This window comes from Lepidochelys kempii, chromosome 3 (assembly GCF_965140285.1).
Source record: "Lepidochelys kempii isolate rLepKem1 chromosome 3, rLepKem1.hap1, whole genome shotgun sequence".
Taxonomy (NCBI): domain Eukaryota; kingdom Metazoa; phylum Chordata; order Testudines; family Cheloniidae; genus Lepidochelys; species Lepidochelys kempii.
In genome coordinates, this window is record NC_136382.1 from 28,732,527 (window position 1) to 28,749,441 (window position 16,915).

Consider the following 16,915-nt stretch of genomic DNA (forward strand, 5'->3'; position numbering starts at 1 on the left):
GTTCCAATGTTTAATAACCCTCAGTGACGTATGTCTTATTTCCAGTATGAATTTGTCTAGCTTCAACTTCCAGCCATTGGATCATGTTATACCTTTGTCTCCTAGATTGAAGATGCCATTATCAAGTATTTGTTCCCCATGTATGTACTTATCGATGGTAAGCAAGTCACCCTTAACTTTCCTTTTGTTAAGCTAAATAAATAGATTGAGCTCCTTGAGTCTATACCTATAAGACATGTTTTCTAATCCTTTAATCATTCTTGTAGCTCTTCTCTGAACCCTATCTTGCAGTTTGGCATTGAAGCAAGAATGGGATGTAACATTAACAGGCAAAAGTGTGAATTTTAGACTTACCGCTGAAGGCCTTCCTCTTGTTCATTTGCATCACCACTGTCTTGCTCATGCTCACACGTAACCAGGTCTCTCTTTTGATGTCACCTAACTCCATTTGTGCTCCCTGTATAGCAAAAGCACATATAGGATAGAGAAAACTCTTGAATATGTACTGGCAGTGTTTTCATCTTTCTCAGGCAAGGGATCTGTTCCTGAAATCCTCAGATCACCTGAGAATTGCAAAAACCAGACACATCTATGTACACACTCTGTATCTACCCACTGTTTCTTGCCCTCCCTGGCATCATGGAGCTTCTCTTTTCAAAAGACTGAGTGTGTTAACCTTCAGGGCAGGATGCACAGCCCACTGGAAGATGGGTGTCGTTGGAGGAGATTCTGTTGGTGGTTTTTGTCCTAATCCTGCATTAACACAGGCTTATCTTTACATATGTGAGTAGTTCTATTGAAGTCAATAGGACTATTCATGTATGTGCATAACTTTACGCATGTTAATGTTTGCAGGATCAGAACCTGTTAGTGGGGTTCATTAAAACTCTTTTATGTTGCTCCCAGATTAGGTTTTTTCTACGGGTAACATGCATTTATCGAGGGTACCCACAGCTTGTGTAAATGAAGACATTAAATAAATCATAAATCAGACAAAGGCACAAGAATGTGCCTCAGTGCATCAATAATTATGCAGCATGTGTATATTATGATGTACAAAATATATTTATTTTCAGCAGAAAGTTTGGACATTTTGGCCTGAATTACACCAAAAGTTGTTTAAGACAAAGAGCATTTACACAGAAGAATGTCTAGCCCATAGTAAGCACATCTCTCCTTAACAGAAGATCTTTCACACAAAAAAATATTCTCTGGACATTACTCATAATGATGTCAATAACAGTCATTGTTCTACCACTGTAAAATGAAAGGGATCATGGCCTGCAAAGGAAAACCATCCACTTATCTTTACCTTTTTGTACTGCTGTTAAAAATAAGAGGCCTGTTTCTGCCAGTTGTTACTTCTCAAGGTTTCTTGAGAACTCAGAGTTGTATTCTGCCTTCCTGCAGGCTGGGGAAAGAAGACTCAATTTAAACAATCATGAGACTCAAGTGTTGGTGTGCAGATGGCCTTCCACCTTTATTCCAAGGGATATGGCAAGCAGAACTGGGGTAATCAAGCATAAGTGAAAGGTAGTCTAGGAAAGCTGGAGCTGAATGTTACACTTTCAGTGTTTAGCCAGAGGTCAATTGAAGGTTATTGCTATTAGTCAAAGTACAGGATTTTCACGATCTAGACAGTATACTTAGCAATGGTGGTGTGCTACGTGGCACCTTTAATTTGTTGCAGGAAAGAAAAAATGGATCAGCCTACAAAGCAGCAGAAATTACTCAGTGTGATCAAGTTTCAGGGCATTGCCTGCAGTGGTTAAGAAGTATTGCACGATCATTTAGGTCCATCATTGGGGATAAATGGTATTGGAAATAGCTGGATGCAGAATACCCGACTTAAAGAAGTAGAAGTTGAAAAGTGATACTGTGGTGGTGCATTACTGCTTTGAGAAATAGGATAAAACCATGGTGAAATGGCTGTCCAATTAGTAACACCACCTGCCATTCTCACAAAGAGACCAGTGACTCTGACTGAGGCAACTTTCCCATCTCCTTCACTATCATTTACACAGTTCCAGTATCTCTCTTTTATCTTAAAAAGAACATGGATTCCTAAAGCCTGATTCTGGACCCATCAAAGTCAGTGCTGATTTCCTAATTGACTACAGTGCATCCAGGGTAGGAATAAGTTATTTAAAAACACTTGGTTGTGCTGAAATGTTCACTTACAGGACTGCTAATACCAGGTAATATTTTGACACTATCTGATGTTGAGTTTACTTGAAAGTATAACCAATAGACAGCAGGAGTCCATTTAAGCAATAAACCAGTCAGAGAGAGAATAAAGCAGAAGAGACATTACTGAAGATATGCACAGTATCTAAAAAACCTGCCTCACAACTGACGATAAGCATTTTCCTAAGCTTTAACACAAATACAGTCAGACAAAGAGAACTAGCAAGACAATCTGCTGTATCACCATCTGGTGCCTCATGAAATGTTACAGCAGAGTTTATTTCCCATTCTGTTAGATTTTCCATCTTGAATCCTTTCACATCACTGCACCCTACAGAAATACAGCTGAATTCTTACATCTAAAAGGTCAGAGACAAAGAAAACAGTACAGAAACACAGCTTTTTAAAACAAATCCCACACTACCACAGCAAGTCCCTTTGTGCAACTACACTATCAGAAGAACTAGTTAAAAAAAATCTTATGCTTCAGGAAGGAATTCACCTCGACCATGTAGTTGTATTTGTTTGCAAAATTGCTCTTTTCAATCTTGATTTATGTATATGTCAAAAAGTTGTTTATATAAAAATTATTACACATAAAAAGCTACACCATTATGAGGGGAATGCAGCAGAGCTCATCACTCTATCTAAGCATGGTGAGCTCTTGCAAAAATATATCTTGCGGTTTGGGCTGAGCTGTGAGCTAGCCCCACAGTGGAATGTAAGTGCAAGGTGACCTGCTGAAAGAAGACTATATTGGACTCAATTCAGCATTGCCCTGCACCATGTTGTGTCATTTATATCAGTGCAAAGTGGGTAAAAAAGCTACCACTCTGCCTTGCTACTGCTAGGTGCAAGACAAAAAGTTGGACTCATTTTATTTATTTAGGTCTCAGTATTTTTTAGCTAAGCTCTAGCTGCAGGAAAGCTTTTGCCTGTGGTTAGTGAACCCTATTACCTCGAAAAATGAATGTGGGAATGCCCTTATAATAACCCACTGAATAGCCCCCTTAGTCTATTCTTTAGGAGGTCTGAGTTTCCAGGGTCGTTAAGGAAACACTAGAGGACACAGATGTAATCTTGTGATAACGTGATTGACACAGGCAGTATATCTTCCAAAACAAAGTATCATTTCATTAAAGAAGCTAATAATCCCTATTATAATTGTGACAAAGTTCCTCCTCTGCCTTCGTGTGTCCTGCACTTATTGGCGGATTTGCTCGCCTCAGAGATTCACGGCAGCCCTCAGTTTGGCCACTTTTGCCAGTGGCTTAAACCTGCCGTTCACTCGGCTAACCTCAACACTGGCCAGCATGGGGAAAAGGAGGAGAACAATCACCGCAGACTCTGCTGGCCCACCTAGTGGGTTGGGGGACAGGCCAGAGACCTTCCCCTCTGGTGGGACACACAGTCCTGGTCAACTCCTCTTATATCAAATAGGGAGTTGGGGAGGATGGGGGGAACCCGGGCCTGCCCTCTACTCCGGGTTCCAGCCCAAGGCCCTGTGGATTGCAGCTATCTACAGTGTCTCCTGTAACAGCTCCGTGACAGCTACAACTCCCTGGGCTACTTCCCCAAGGCTACCCCCCATCACCTTCTTTATCCTCACAGCAGGATCTTCCTCCTGAAGCCTGATCACACTTGTATTCCTCAGTCCTCCAGCAGCATGCCTTCTCACTCCTTGCACACACTTCACTAACTGATGGGAGGTACGTTTTAAACCAGATGTCCTGATTAGTCTGCCTGCCATAATTGATTCTAGTATATTCTTAATTGGCTCCAGGTGTCTTAATTAGCTTGCCTGTCTTAACTGGTTCTAGCAGGTTCCTGATTGCTCTAGCGCAGCCCCTGCTCTGGTCACTCAGGGAACAGAAAACTGTTTAGCCTTCGACTACTCTGCTGTACCCAACTGGCCTGGGTCTACCACACAATATAATCTAAAAATAGAAATCAGACATAAACCTTATTGCAAGTTAAAAAGCATTCAAACCTCAATCACATACAGCTCTCGTCCCCTAGCGCCTGTCCTCTATTTGCATTACATTCATAGAATCATAAAATATCAGGGTTGGAAGGGACCTCAGGAGGTCATCTAGTCCAACTCCCTGCTCAAAGCAGGACCAATCCCCAACTAAATCATCCCAGCCAGGGCTTTGTCAAGCCTGACCTTAAAAACTTCTAAGGAAGGAGATTCCGTCACCTCCCTAGGTAACTGTCAAGGTTCCTCCCCCACTCTGAACTCTAGGGTACAGATGTGGGGACCTGCATGAAAAACCTCCTAAGCTTATCTTTACCAGCTTAGGTCAAAACTTCCCCAAGGTACAAAATATTCCACCCATTGTCCTTGGACTGGCCGCTACCACCACCAAACTAATACTGGTTACTGGGGAAGAGCTGTTTGGACGCGTCCTTCCCCCCAAAATACTTCCCAAAACCTTGCACCCCACTTCCTGGACAAGGTTTGGTAAAAAGCCTCACCAATTTGCCTAGGTGACTACAGACCCAGACCCTTGGATCTTAAGAACAATTAACAATCCTCCCAACACTTGCACCCCCCCTTTCCTGGGAAATGTTGGATAAAAAGCCTCACCAATTTGCATAGGTGACCACAGACCCAAACCCTTGGATCTGAGAACAATGAAAAAGCATTCAGTGTTTTACAAGAAGACTTTTAATAAAAAATAGAAGTAAATAGAAATAAAGAAATCCCCCCTGTAAAATCAGGATGGTAGATATCTTACAGGGTAATTAGATTCCAAAACATAGAGAACCCCTCTAGGCAAAACCTTAAGTTACAAAAAAGATACACAGACAGAAATAGTTATTCTATTCAGCACAATTCTTTTCTCAGCCATTTAAAGAAATCATAATCTAACACATACCTAGCTAGATTACTTACTAAAAGTTCTAAGACTCCATTCCTGGTCTATCCCCGGCAAAGACCCAGCATACAGACAGACACAGACCCTTTGTTATTCTCTCTCCTCCCAGCTTTTGAAAGTATCTTGTCTCCTCATTGGTCATTTTGGTCAGGTGCCAGCGAGGTTACCTTTAGCTTCTTAACCCTTTACAGGTGAGAGGAGCTTTCCCCTGGCCAGGAGGGATTTCAAAGGGGTTTACCCTTCCCTTTATATTTATGACAGTAACGCATTCCAGTGCTTCACCACCCTCCTAGTGATAAAGCTTTTCCTCATATCCAACCTAAACCTCCCCAACTGCAACTTGAGACCATTACTCCTTGTTCTGTCATCTGCTACCACTGATGACATCTTCATCATATGGCCCCACGGGAAGGAGGCCCTTGAAGAATTCCACCTGGATTTCAACAGTTTCCACCCCACCATCAATCTCAGCGTGGACCAGTCCACACAAGAGATCCACTTCCTGGACATTACTGTGCAAATAAGTGATGGTCACATAAATACCACCCTATACTGGAAACCTACTGACCGCTATACTTACCTACATGCCTTCAGCTTCCATCCAAGACACATCGCACGATACATTGTCTACAGCCAAGCCCTAAAATACAACCACATTTGCTTCAATCCCTCAGACCGAGACAAACACCTACAAGATCTTTATCAAGCATTCTTAAAACTAACAATATCCACCTGGGGAAGTGAAGAAACAGATTGACAGAGCAAGACAAGTACCCAGAAATCACCTACTACAGGACAGGCCCAACAAGGAAAATAACAGAACACCACTGGCCATCACATACAGCCCCCAGCTAAAATCTCTCCAGCACATCGTCAACGATCTACCACCTATCCTGGAAAATGATCTCCCACTCTCACAGACCTTGGGAGGCAGGCCAGTCCTCACTTACCAACTGTGCACCAACCTGAAGCAAATACTCACCAGCAACTACACACCACACCACAGAAACACTAAGCCAGGAACCAATCCCTGTAACAAACGCTGTTGCCTAATGTGTCCCCATATCTACTCTAGTGACACCATCATAGGACCCAGCCACATTAGCCACACCACCAGGGGCTCATTCACTGGCACATCTACTAATGTGATATATGCCATCATCTGCCAGCAATGCCCCTCTGCCAAACCAGACAGACTCTACATAAAAGAATAAATGGACACAAATCAGACATCAGGAATGATAACATAGAAAAGCCAGTCGGAGAACACTTCAGTCTCCCTGGACATTCAAATAACAGATTTAAAAGTAGCCATCCTTCAACAAAAGAACTTCAAAAACAGACTTCAAAGAGACACTGCAGAGCTACAATTCATTTGCAAACTTGGGCTTGAATAGGGACTGGGAGTGGCTGGCTCACTACAGAAGCAATTTTCCCTCTCTTTAGTATTGACACCTCTTTATCAATTATTGGGAGTGGACCACATCCACCCTGACTGAATTGGCCTTGTCAGCACTGGTTCTCCACTTGTAAGGTAACTCCCTTCTCTTCATGTGCCAATATATTTATGTCTGTATCTGTAATTTTCACTCCATGCATCTGAAGAAGTGGGTTTTTTACCCACAAAAGCTTATGCCCAAATAAATCTGTTCGTCTTTAAGGTGCCACCTAACTCCTCGTTGTTTTTATACAGTTTAAAGGATTCTAAGTCAAGCACTTTGCTACAAATGGCTAGTTTGTAACACATCACTGAGAGCAGTTCTTAAATTATACTTTTTTTATATAAGTAAATACAAGTAAAATACACACACACATTTCAAGTATACATATATTAAATACTATGGTAGAGTAGACTACACTAAAATTATAGTTTAAAAAAACCTAACAGGCTTACTTTCTACATCCTGTTCTTTTAATCTCTGTTGCTGCTTTATAAATTCTTTGGTATTCTTCTTTAATCGTGGTTGCTGCTCATATCTGGTCAGTCAGCTCCATTTGCTCTGGTCTTCTTCTTCTCTCTCTCGCCACAGTTTCTGATTCTTCTTTAGCAGCTCTTCTTGCTGGTGTCCAATTTCTGTCAGACTTCTCCCGGTTACATTACTTGCCGTCTCCTGACTTTCCAACTACTTGTCAGCACACTGCCTTTTATACTGTCAAACCTTTAGAATTACTGCACATGCTCACTACCAACATTACCTTGGGCATGTTCAGACTTGTTCAATACTAGTAACCTTGCACATGCAAGATACAAGATCCTAAAACATATGCCTTTAATAAGAAAGCAAATGATCATCTAAAGAGAACACAAGTGGTCATTTTATAATAGGGAATTAATAATATATAAAGCTGGGAACAAGGTGAGCAAAGTAGAAATCTTTAAAAACTCTATTAATAATAGTAATTAATAGAGAAGTGAACCCAAATGATATTATGTATGAACACACTGTCAAAATTGGCCAGAGATGACTATCAAGAGAGATCCAAATAACTCTCTTTGTTAAGAATTTAAATATTAGACCTTCTTTGTGGGAAAGCCATTAAATCATTTTATATACACATCAGCATACTATAGGTTTTTAATAAGTGTACCCAAGCAGCCATATACATACCCAATAACCAAGGTGTTTGTACACATGGACAAAGCTCCTAACACACAAACAACACTGGGGATCATAATTTATCCACCTGTGAAACTCATATATGATGAGTACCTAATGACACCAAATCACCTTGCTGGACGGGAGTCAAATGTTCATAATGTGATTGAGTTTACCTCACTGGAATGAATAAACCAGGATTACTTTTAAATAATAGCAATTGGAATGCAAATGCTGCTTGACTATTCATTTTTATGCATAAGAGTTATCATAATAAATCAATCAAACCTCTTAAACCTAAAATCCTCTTATGATAACATCCATAGAGGAGACCAAAGTGATTAACAGCTTTCCACAAAACTTGACCCCAGTTTAAAAGTTTACCCTTGAGTACAGAGAAAGCCGAGTCAATTTCTTAGAGTAAACATCACGATTGAAAATGGGAGATTTATCATTGATCTCTGTTTAAAAGGCATGATCCTGAACACATCACTCCTGGGAGACAGCAGCCACCCAATCACATAAAAATGTGGATTACACTGTCAATCAACTAGTGCATGCTAACTGCTGTAAAGATGGTAATCCCTGCAATAGTAGAACTGAGGCGTTTAAGGAGAAACAATACAAAAAAAGTGGTTACTCTGATGCTGAAAGAAAGGGGGAAGACTATCTATACAAACAGGAACTTTAAGGATATGTCTACATTGGAGCTTGGTGCGAGTAGACAGACTCAAGCTAGCTCAGCTCAAGCTCACATGCTAAAAATAGCAATGTAGACATTGCAGTTCCAGCAGAGACTTATCTAGCCACCCATGCTCAGGGGGTGAGGTGGGCATGAGAGCCTGAGTCACCATTGAAACCACAATGCTCACACTGCTATTTTTAGCATGGCAGCTCAAGCCCCTCTAGCCCAAACCTGTCTACCTGCACTGGGAGGCTCATTTCCAGCTGCAGTGTAGACATACCCACAAAGAGCTCTATGTTTTGTACTTTCTACATAAAGTGAGAATTACAAAATACATTCAGAATAAATCATCTCAGAGGGGAAGGAATATGTTCTTAGCCAGGCTTTAATTTGGCTCACAATATTGCAGCCTAGAAGAGTGATTCAGCAGCTGGCATGCCCCTTTTGGCTGGGCATGACCTAGCAGGATCTCCTCCTCTGCCACCCTCTTTTGACAGCAACCTCAGTCTTGATGTGGTCTGCTTCTGTTCATGCATGTGGTAATGTAGGTTATGAAAACTTGTTTCTGAATAGCTACAGGCCAAATTTTAATCTCAGGGACACATTTCTAACTTCCATTGCATTCAGTTGGAGTTGTGTGTGCATATCAGAAGGTGGAATTGTGCCTTAAACTCATGTATTGTAATCTACCATTCCAGGGGGGAAGAACATACCTCTCAACTGACCTAGATTTTGTGGGATGTTTTAGTATCCTTTCACCTTGCTGTAATCCCCTAGAGTCTGAGTCATGCCTCCTAGTTCCAGATTATGGAGATTCCACCAGTGTACTCCCAGCAGGGGGCCATCTGAGAGCTTCCCTCCTATTTCTCGCAGGGTGCCAGGCCCTTTTCTCTCCATGGAATTTACTTTCTTTTCCATACTCCACAGTTTGCAGAGTTGGGTATAAAAAGAATCAGCAGAATAGGAACAATTTAGGCAGTATGCATACATCAAGAGGAGTTAAGGGAGAATGGGGAAGATTTAAGAAAAATATGGCTTTGTTATTATTTATGAGTAGTGTCTGGTACATCACGGTGTTTAGTGTGTTACAACCATCAAAATATAATATATATCATGAAACTAGAGCTCCTCTCCATAAAATGACTTAGACATTGCAACACTGAGCATTGCTAAACCTATGTTTTAGGTGCCTAGTCATCCAATGGAATCCATAAAGCTATAATCCACAGTTGGCACCTATAAAGTGTGTGGGGAGAGACAGGCACCTAAGAATGGGATTCACAAAAGCCAACACCATAGGTTAGGACAGGGGCAGGCAAACTTTTTGGCCTGAGGGTCGCATCGGATTTCTGAAATTGTATAGAGGGCCAGACAGGGGAGTCTATGCCTCCCCAAACAGGCAGGCATGGCCCAGCCCCCGCCCCCATCTGATCCCACGCCCGCTTCTCACCCCCTGACAGCCCCCCCCGGGACTCCTGCCCCGTCCAACCCCCCTTCCTTCCTGACTCCCCACCCCCCCACTCCCGGGACCCCTGCCCCATCCAACCACCCCTTCTCCCTGACCGCCCCCAGACTCCTCGCCCCTAACTGCCCACCATACCCATTCAATCCCCCTCTCCTTCCTGATTCCCCCCCAGGGACCCCTGCGCCATCCACCCCCCATGCTCTCTGTCCCCTGACCACTCCCCACTGCCCCATCCAACCACTCCTCTCCTTCCTGACTGCCCCCCCGAGACCCCTGCCCCCATTCAACCCCCGTTCCCTGCCCTTTGACTGCCCTGACCCCTATCCATGCCCCTGACCACCCCCCTAACTCCCCTGCCCTCTATCCAATCCCCCCGTGTCCCCATACCGAGCTGCCTGGAGCACCAGTGGCTGGCAGCATGGCTGCACTAGGACACGCAGCCACGCCGTGCAGCACAGAGCACTGGGTCAGGCCGGGCTCTGTAGCCCCGTCGCCCAGAGCATTGCGCCTCACAGCGGCATGGCTGCGGGGCGACAGCAGGGGAGGGGCTGGGGGCTAGCCTCCCGGGCCAGGAGCTCAGGGTCTGGGCAGGATGGTCCCGCGGGCCGTAGTTTGCCCAGCTCTGGGCTAGGAGCTTCCAAAACTAACAAACAATAGATGCACAAGCTCCGCCCCCTCTCCAGGAGTTAAGCACCTACATTCTTTTGTGGATCTGGGTTTAAGTGCCTGATTCACTGTTCTTCCACCCCTGAACCAATGCATGACCAATATGGCAGTATTATTCTTTGCAGTGTGGTTGCACCTCAGGGACCCCTGCATGGGATCAGTGCCCTGTTGTGCTGGGGACTGTAACACATATAACAAAAAGATGGTCTGGGTGCCAAAGAGCTAACTATCTAAGTAAATGAAAAGGACAAGTATCATTTTAAAGTATATTTAAAAGGAAATATCACATATTTTGTTCATTAGATCCACAGTGGATGGTTTGGAGGATGAATAGTATGAAAGGACAAATCAAACAGTATTGTGAAGTGAGGGTATAAAGACCATAAAGGGATTTATTATAGACTACAGGAAATACATGTGGGTTAACAGAATGCCCACCCTGTATGTGAGGACTCTGATTTAGATTCCCTTTTTGAGCTAACAAGTCAGGTCATTAGAATTTTACATGCCATCATTTGCACCAAAAGTAAATTCCCCTGGAATGGGGTGCCCACTGTTACTAGGGGGCAAACAAATGTGAAGCCATGTTGATACTCTTTTAAAAAATCAGCCCCTATATCCATGGAATATATAAAATTCCAAATCGAAGAGAGGAATTCAGTTACTGAAGAAAAGTAAATGTGGTGGAATGAGATACAGATTTGTTAGCTCAAAATACTAACACCAAGTGCCAGTAAGGAAGTCACATTGCAAATCTCATCATGGAATAGTTCTTTAAAACTACTTTAGGCTGCATTAATAATCAATACCACTGCAAAATCAAATTGATCAATTCTGACAAAGGTGGAAGATGGGGAATACTTTGAAAACAACATCATGAAATAATTTGTTTGAGTATATATGAGATAAGAGATGGATTAAAGTATTACTCATTATTTTGCATAGTTAAAATCTTGGGTAATATGCAGATTCACAAGCTGCACAAACAGATGTTCATTCTAGGCCTGCCTGTTTAAAAAACAAAACAAAACAAAAAGAAAAAAAACAAAAACATACAGCTTATCAAAAGGGACAGAAATTCTTAGCTCCAGAAAAATATTTTATTTTTAAAATTTGAAACAGTAAAGATTGACAAAAGCCTGCAGGCTTCACATGATAGAATAGCTGTGTTTAAACTAAGTTTTTTGAATTGTTTAAAAGTAAAAAACATTGTGAGAAATGCTGCCCTTTAAATCCACGGAGCAGCTCAGCTATAATCAGATTGTACATGTCTATTGAAAATTAACTGGTGCAGCAGAATTTATGTTAGTATGTGTTAGGATATAGATATTCAGGCCTGTCTGTAAAGGCCTATACTCTAAGAGTTTAGTGTATTCTTATCACTTGGCTAGTTATAGAGGTATAAATTCACTGTCTGCCGGTGTAATGGCCTTCTCTTACTGTGACAGTCTGAGGCCCTGTTCTTAGGCTAAGGCCTTTGGCTAAGCAGCAGAGGCAGCCATAAGCTGGGAAGCGACCGGTCACATCCTTACTTTCCAACCTAGTCACATTGAAATAAGGTGCTATTGGGCTGTTAAGAATACAATCCTGTCCTATCACCTTCAGAGAAAGGGAAGTGGCCTAGAAAATGTAAAAGGAAACTTAGTTTGATAGCATCCTGTCTGGCAAGAACTCACTTATCAATAGCTGGGATGTGAAATCCTCACTTCTGTATTGTTTTGTCATTATAGTTCCACTTTGCTATTGTTTATTTGCAGAGTCTCTGTCTGGTTCTGTGATTGTTTCTGTCTGCTGTATAATTAATTTTGCTGGGTGTAAACTAATTAAGGTGGTGGGATATAACTGGTTACATAATCATGTTACAATATGTTAGGATTGGTTAGTTAAATTTCAGTAAAATGATTGGTTAAGGTATAGCTAAGCAGAACTCAAGTTTTACTATATAGTCTGCAGTCAGTCAGGAAGTAAGAGGGGGAATGGGAACAGGGACACAGGTAAGGCTCTGTGGTGTCAGAGCTGGAAAGGGGGACACTAAGAAAGGAAACTGGAATCATGCTTGCTGGAAGTTCACCTTAATAAACATAGAATTATTTGCACCTTTGGACTTTGCGTATTGTTGCTCTCTGTTCATGCGAGAATGACCAGGGAAGTAAGTGGGTGAAGGAATAAGCCCCCTAACATCTAAGTATTAGCCTTAAGTTAGAAGAGTATAAATTTGGCAACACCTGGCAAATTCCCCCAGAATATAGCTAGTTAAAGTGAATAAGCATGTATTCTTTCAGTAATTTCATGGACCGACTATTCCTCAGAGAGAATATTATATTATCCTTGAAATGTCAATGTCCTAGGAAGAATAGTATAAGCACCAAGGTTTCTTAGTGAAACAGGATAAATCACTTTCCATGGCTTAAATAAGCATTAATAACAGAATAATGCTTCCAAAACGTTCTATTGAGAGAGAGAGAGAGAGAGAGAGAGAGAGAGAGAGAGAGAGAGAGAAGAAGAAGAAGAAGAAGAAGAAGAAGAAGAAGAAGAAGGAGGAGGAGGAGGCTTAATATTTTAATATTTATATAGAGTTGATTGGAAAGCAGAAAATCATTTGCTTTATGTTCAGATTTCAGTGAATGGGTAGGGGTTTCCTGCTCAAGAAAGCAAGTATAGAAATATTTCCAGTTCCTGTGTGTTAAGGAAGACTCAGGTAGTGAAACAGATCTCAGGAAAATGGGACTTCCTATGGGCACTTTCACCCTTTTTATCCATATTTTAGTGGTAATGCAAGCCTTGAAACTTTTATGCCAGTATAAACATGGTACCCTGAATCAAAATACACCTGTGTGCACACCTCCTGTCACATGTACTTGCTTCTTGTACATTAAGAACAAGTCCCTCGACAGTTCCAACCCCACATGCATGCAACCTGCAGGAAGGGATATGTGGAAATGTATGAAGATGATGACCATGTCTTTGTCCATCCAAGGGGGAAGGGAGGGGTGGCAACTCCCACCACTCACTGAGCCGAGTCCATTGTAATGGGCACACGTGTTAGTATCCTTGTAGAGTCTACTGGGCTCTAGTATTGCGCTTTGTTAACAATAAACCTGGCCAAGTGCCTTCGCCACTGAACGGAGTGTGGTCTTGGGTAGTTCAATTAAAGTCTGCTCTATGGGCTATGTGGCCAGAGCCAGCGCAGGACACAGAGAGAACACCCATGCAGCCAACAACAGACAACAGCTACACTAATATTAATAATGAAGACTGGGCATGAGCTGAGGGGAGCATGCCTAAGTCATTGTTTGCTCGTTGTCTGCTCTTCATAAGCCATGAGAGAATTCAGTGGAGCCTCTGCTTTTCCCCTCTGTGGGTCTGCCAAATGTCTGCCTCAATTTTCTACCCTCCACACTTCATGCACAGACCATGGTAATAGTTGTTGTTCCTGCAATTCAAAGCAAAAATCAAAAGAAGATTAGACATCTATATGGCTAATTATACTTCATAAGGATAAAAAATATAAGGGGATATACCTTCATGCTTCTGCATATATATTCCAACCACTAACTTCCTAAGGTCCATATGAAACTTTCCGTCTGGACAGGTTATTCCGTAGCAGCCCATTACAAAGATTCTTGTATGTTCCTCTGTGCAACATCTAGTTCTAGCCAGGGTGGAGCCAGGATACAGGACTGTGTAGAACAGACCATTGCTCTGATCTGGATTAAGTGAAGATGGTGAATAAAATCTTGAAAAGAGCTAGATTCACTAAAGTGAATTATTACAATGCCTAACTCCTACATGTCCTGCTTCCCAGGGGAATTCACAGCTCAAGTTAGTCACCCAAGTTTCCCATGCACCGTATGGAGAAAGCTAAGCACCTAACAAACGGATTCACAGAAGTGAAGTGAGGAGCTGCTGAAGCTAATCAAGAGTTAAATGCATAGGAATGGTGAGGAGGAGGAGGAGATTCACAAAGGTATTTAGGCACCTAACTGAGGAGCTAGAGGGTGGCACCTCTCTTCAACTGGGATTCACAGCCACAAAACCTCTCCTGCAGTTAGACACCTAATCCAGATCAGCCTTCTTCTTGAAAAAATAATGGAACCCCCTACACAATTGTAGCCTATTGCTCAGTGGTTAGGGCATCACCTGGGATATGGGACACCTATTTTCAAATACCTGTTATGGACAAGGAACTAGAAACCAGATCTCCCACATCCTAGGAGGGTGCTGAAACCATAAGATTATTGGGTATTCTATAGTGAGTTGTTCTTGTTGAATCTATTCCACTTTGTATAAATAATTAAGTATCCATTGGGCCAAAGAGCAGTCAAGAGATGTACTTTATAGCCCAGCGGTTAGGCCACTCACATATGATAGAGGAATAAGATTCAAGTCCCTGCTCCATGAAATAGTTAATTATTTACACAAACGGAACAGCTCCAACAGGAGAGATTGAGAGAATTTTAGAATATTTTACCTTACATGTTTATCTGGATATTAATAGAAGTAATTAAAATCAGTTTAATTCTGCCAGGATTGTTAATGCATCAGATTTTTGTTTCAAAGGAGTTTACTATGAGCATCAACATTCTAAGAAAAATATGTATATTAAAGATCTTTGAGGAAAGTAATCTCTAGGTAGTTACTGGTACAAGATATCAGTCATCAATCTTAACTAATATTAGACAGATTTAGGCATTTAAACTTTTCTGATAATCTCAGATGTCACGAAAAAAGAAATAGGTTATCACTCACTCTATCTGTGTATATGGAGACAGAAGTGAAAAACTCTAAACCAAGTCACTTTTTTCTCCTGGTGTGGATAAATCATATGATATCACTGAGCAGCTCAGAAAAAGTCCCATACTCACACTTTTGGTGGGAGTCAATTCAGACCGCAATAAATAGTAGTAATAAATCCACATGGTGTATTCCTCTTCAAAAATATTATGGACATTTCAGCAAAACAATGAAAAATCGAGGCAAAAGTCCAGCATGGTTATAGAAAACATAAAGTCAAGTTAATATGATACAACATAGACATAACCAATGGCTTCCTCTCTAGTCGAAAGCCACAAAATATGACCTCTCACATTGACATTTAAAACAATGCTCTGAGTCGTAATATGGATGTAAGCAGAGTCAGGATGAGCTCCACCCTGACATGTGGTGGTGAGGTGTGGCAAGTTGTGGAAAAGAACTTCAGGGGCTGATCTCATTTGCATAGGCACACCCACCCCGCCTAGAATGAGGCCATAGCTGCCCAAATGGTCACTTTGGCTGCTGTGGGATCCCCAGTGTCTCTATTATTGGGGCAGAAAGTATAAATTGTTATTACCCTGATTAAGGGAATAAAGGAGAGTGGAACTGTATTTGCTTTTGTATGATGGAGGGACTCACCATCAACTAAGTAGCACTCGCTAGGCAAGGGACATGGGTGCCAAAACTCTGTGAATTGAGAGAGGCTTGAGATAGGTATTAGTACCTGGTGGTGTGGGCCCCTTTGTGAGGGCCTGAAACATCAATTGCATCTCTGCCTCTCTCCACTGTGGCATGTCAGAGCTAATTTTGGGTCTATTAAGAGTCTAGCTACAGGTATAGTGCTGAATTCCTTTGGCCTTATGGTGCAGCAGCCCTAAGGCTCCCACTACTATGAGCTGAAATCACTAAAGAGCTAAAATTACTAAGATCTGAAAGCACTGAGCATTGTGCCAAGTAGTGGGGAGCCTGAAGATCTAGAGCGCAGTGGTGCTGTTCATGGATGGGCTGGCGGAGCGGATCAGAGTGAAGCCCTGTGGGGCAGTCGGATTCAGGTCATGTAAGGTGCCCCTTACCTCTTCTTCCCCCCCCCCACGCACATTTTTACCCAGACTGGGTAAAAATTCTGAAGCACTTAGAGGAGAGGAAAGTGGTCAGGAACAGTCAGCATGGATTCACCAAGGGCAAGTCATGCCTGACTAATCTAATTGCCTTCTATGACGAGATAACTGGATCTGTGGATGAAGGAAAAGCAGTGGACGTGTTGTTCCTTGACTTTAGCAAAGCTTTTGACACGGTCTCCCACAGTATTCTTGCCAGCAAGTTAAAGAAGTATGGGCTGGATGAATGGACTATAAGGTGGATAGAAAGCTGGCTAGATTGTCGGGCTCAACGGGTAGTGATCAATGGCTCCATGTCTAGTTGGCAGCTGGTATCAAGTGGAGTGCCCCAGGGGTCGGTCCTGGGGCCGGTTTTGTTCAATATCTTCCTAAATGATCTGGAGGATGGTGTGGATTTCACCCTCAGCAAGTTTGCAGATGACACTAAACTGGGAGGAGTGGTAGATACGCTGGAGGGTAGGGATAGGATACAGAGGGACCTAGAGAAATTGGAGGATTGGGCCAAAAGAAATCTGATGAGGTTCAACAAGGACAAGTGCAGAGTCCTGCACTTAGGACGG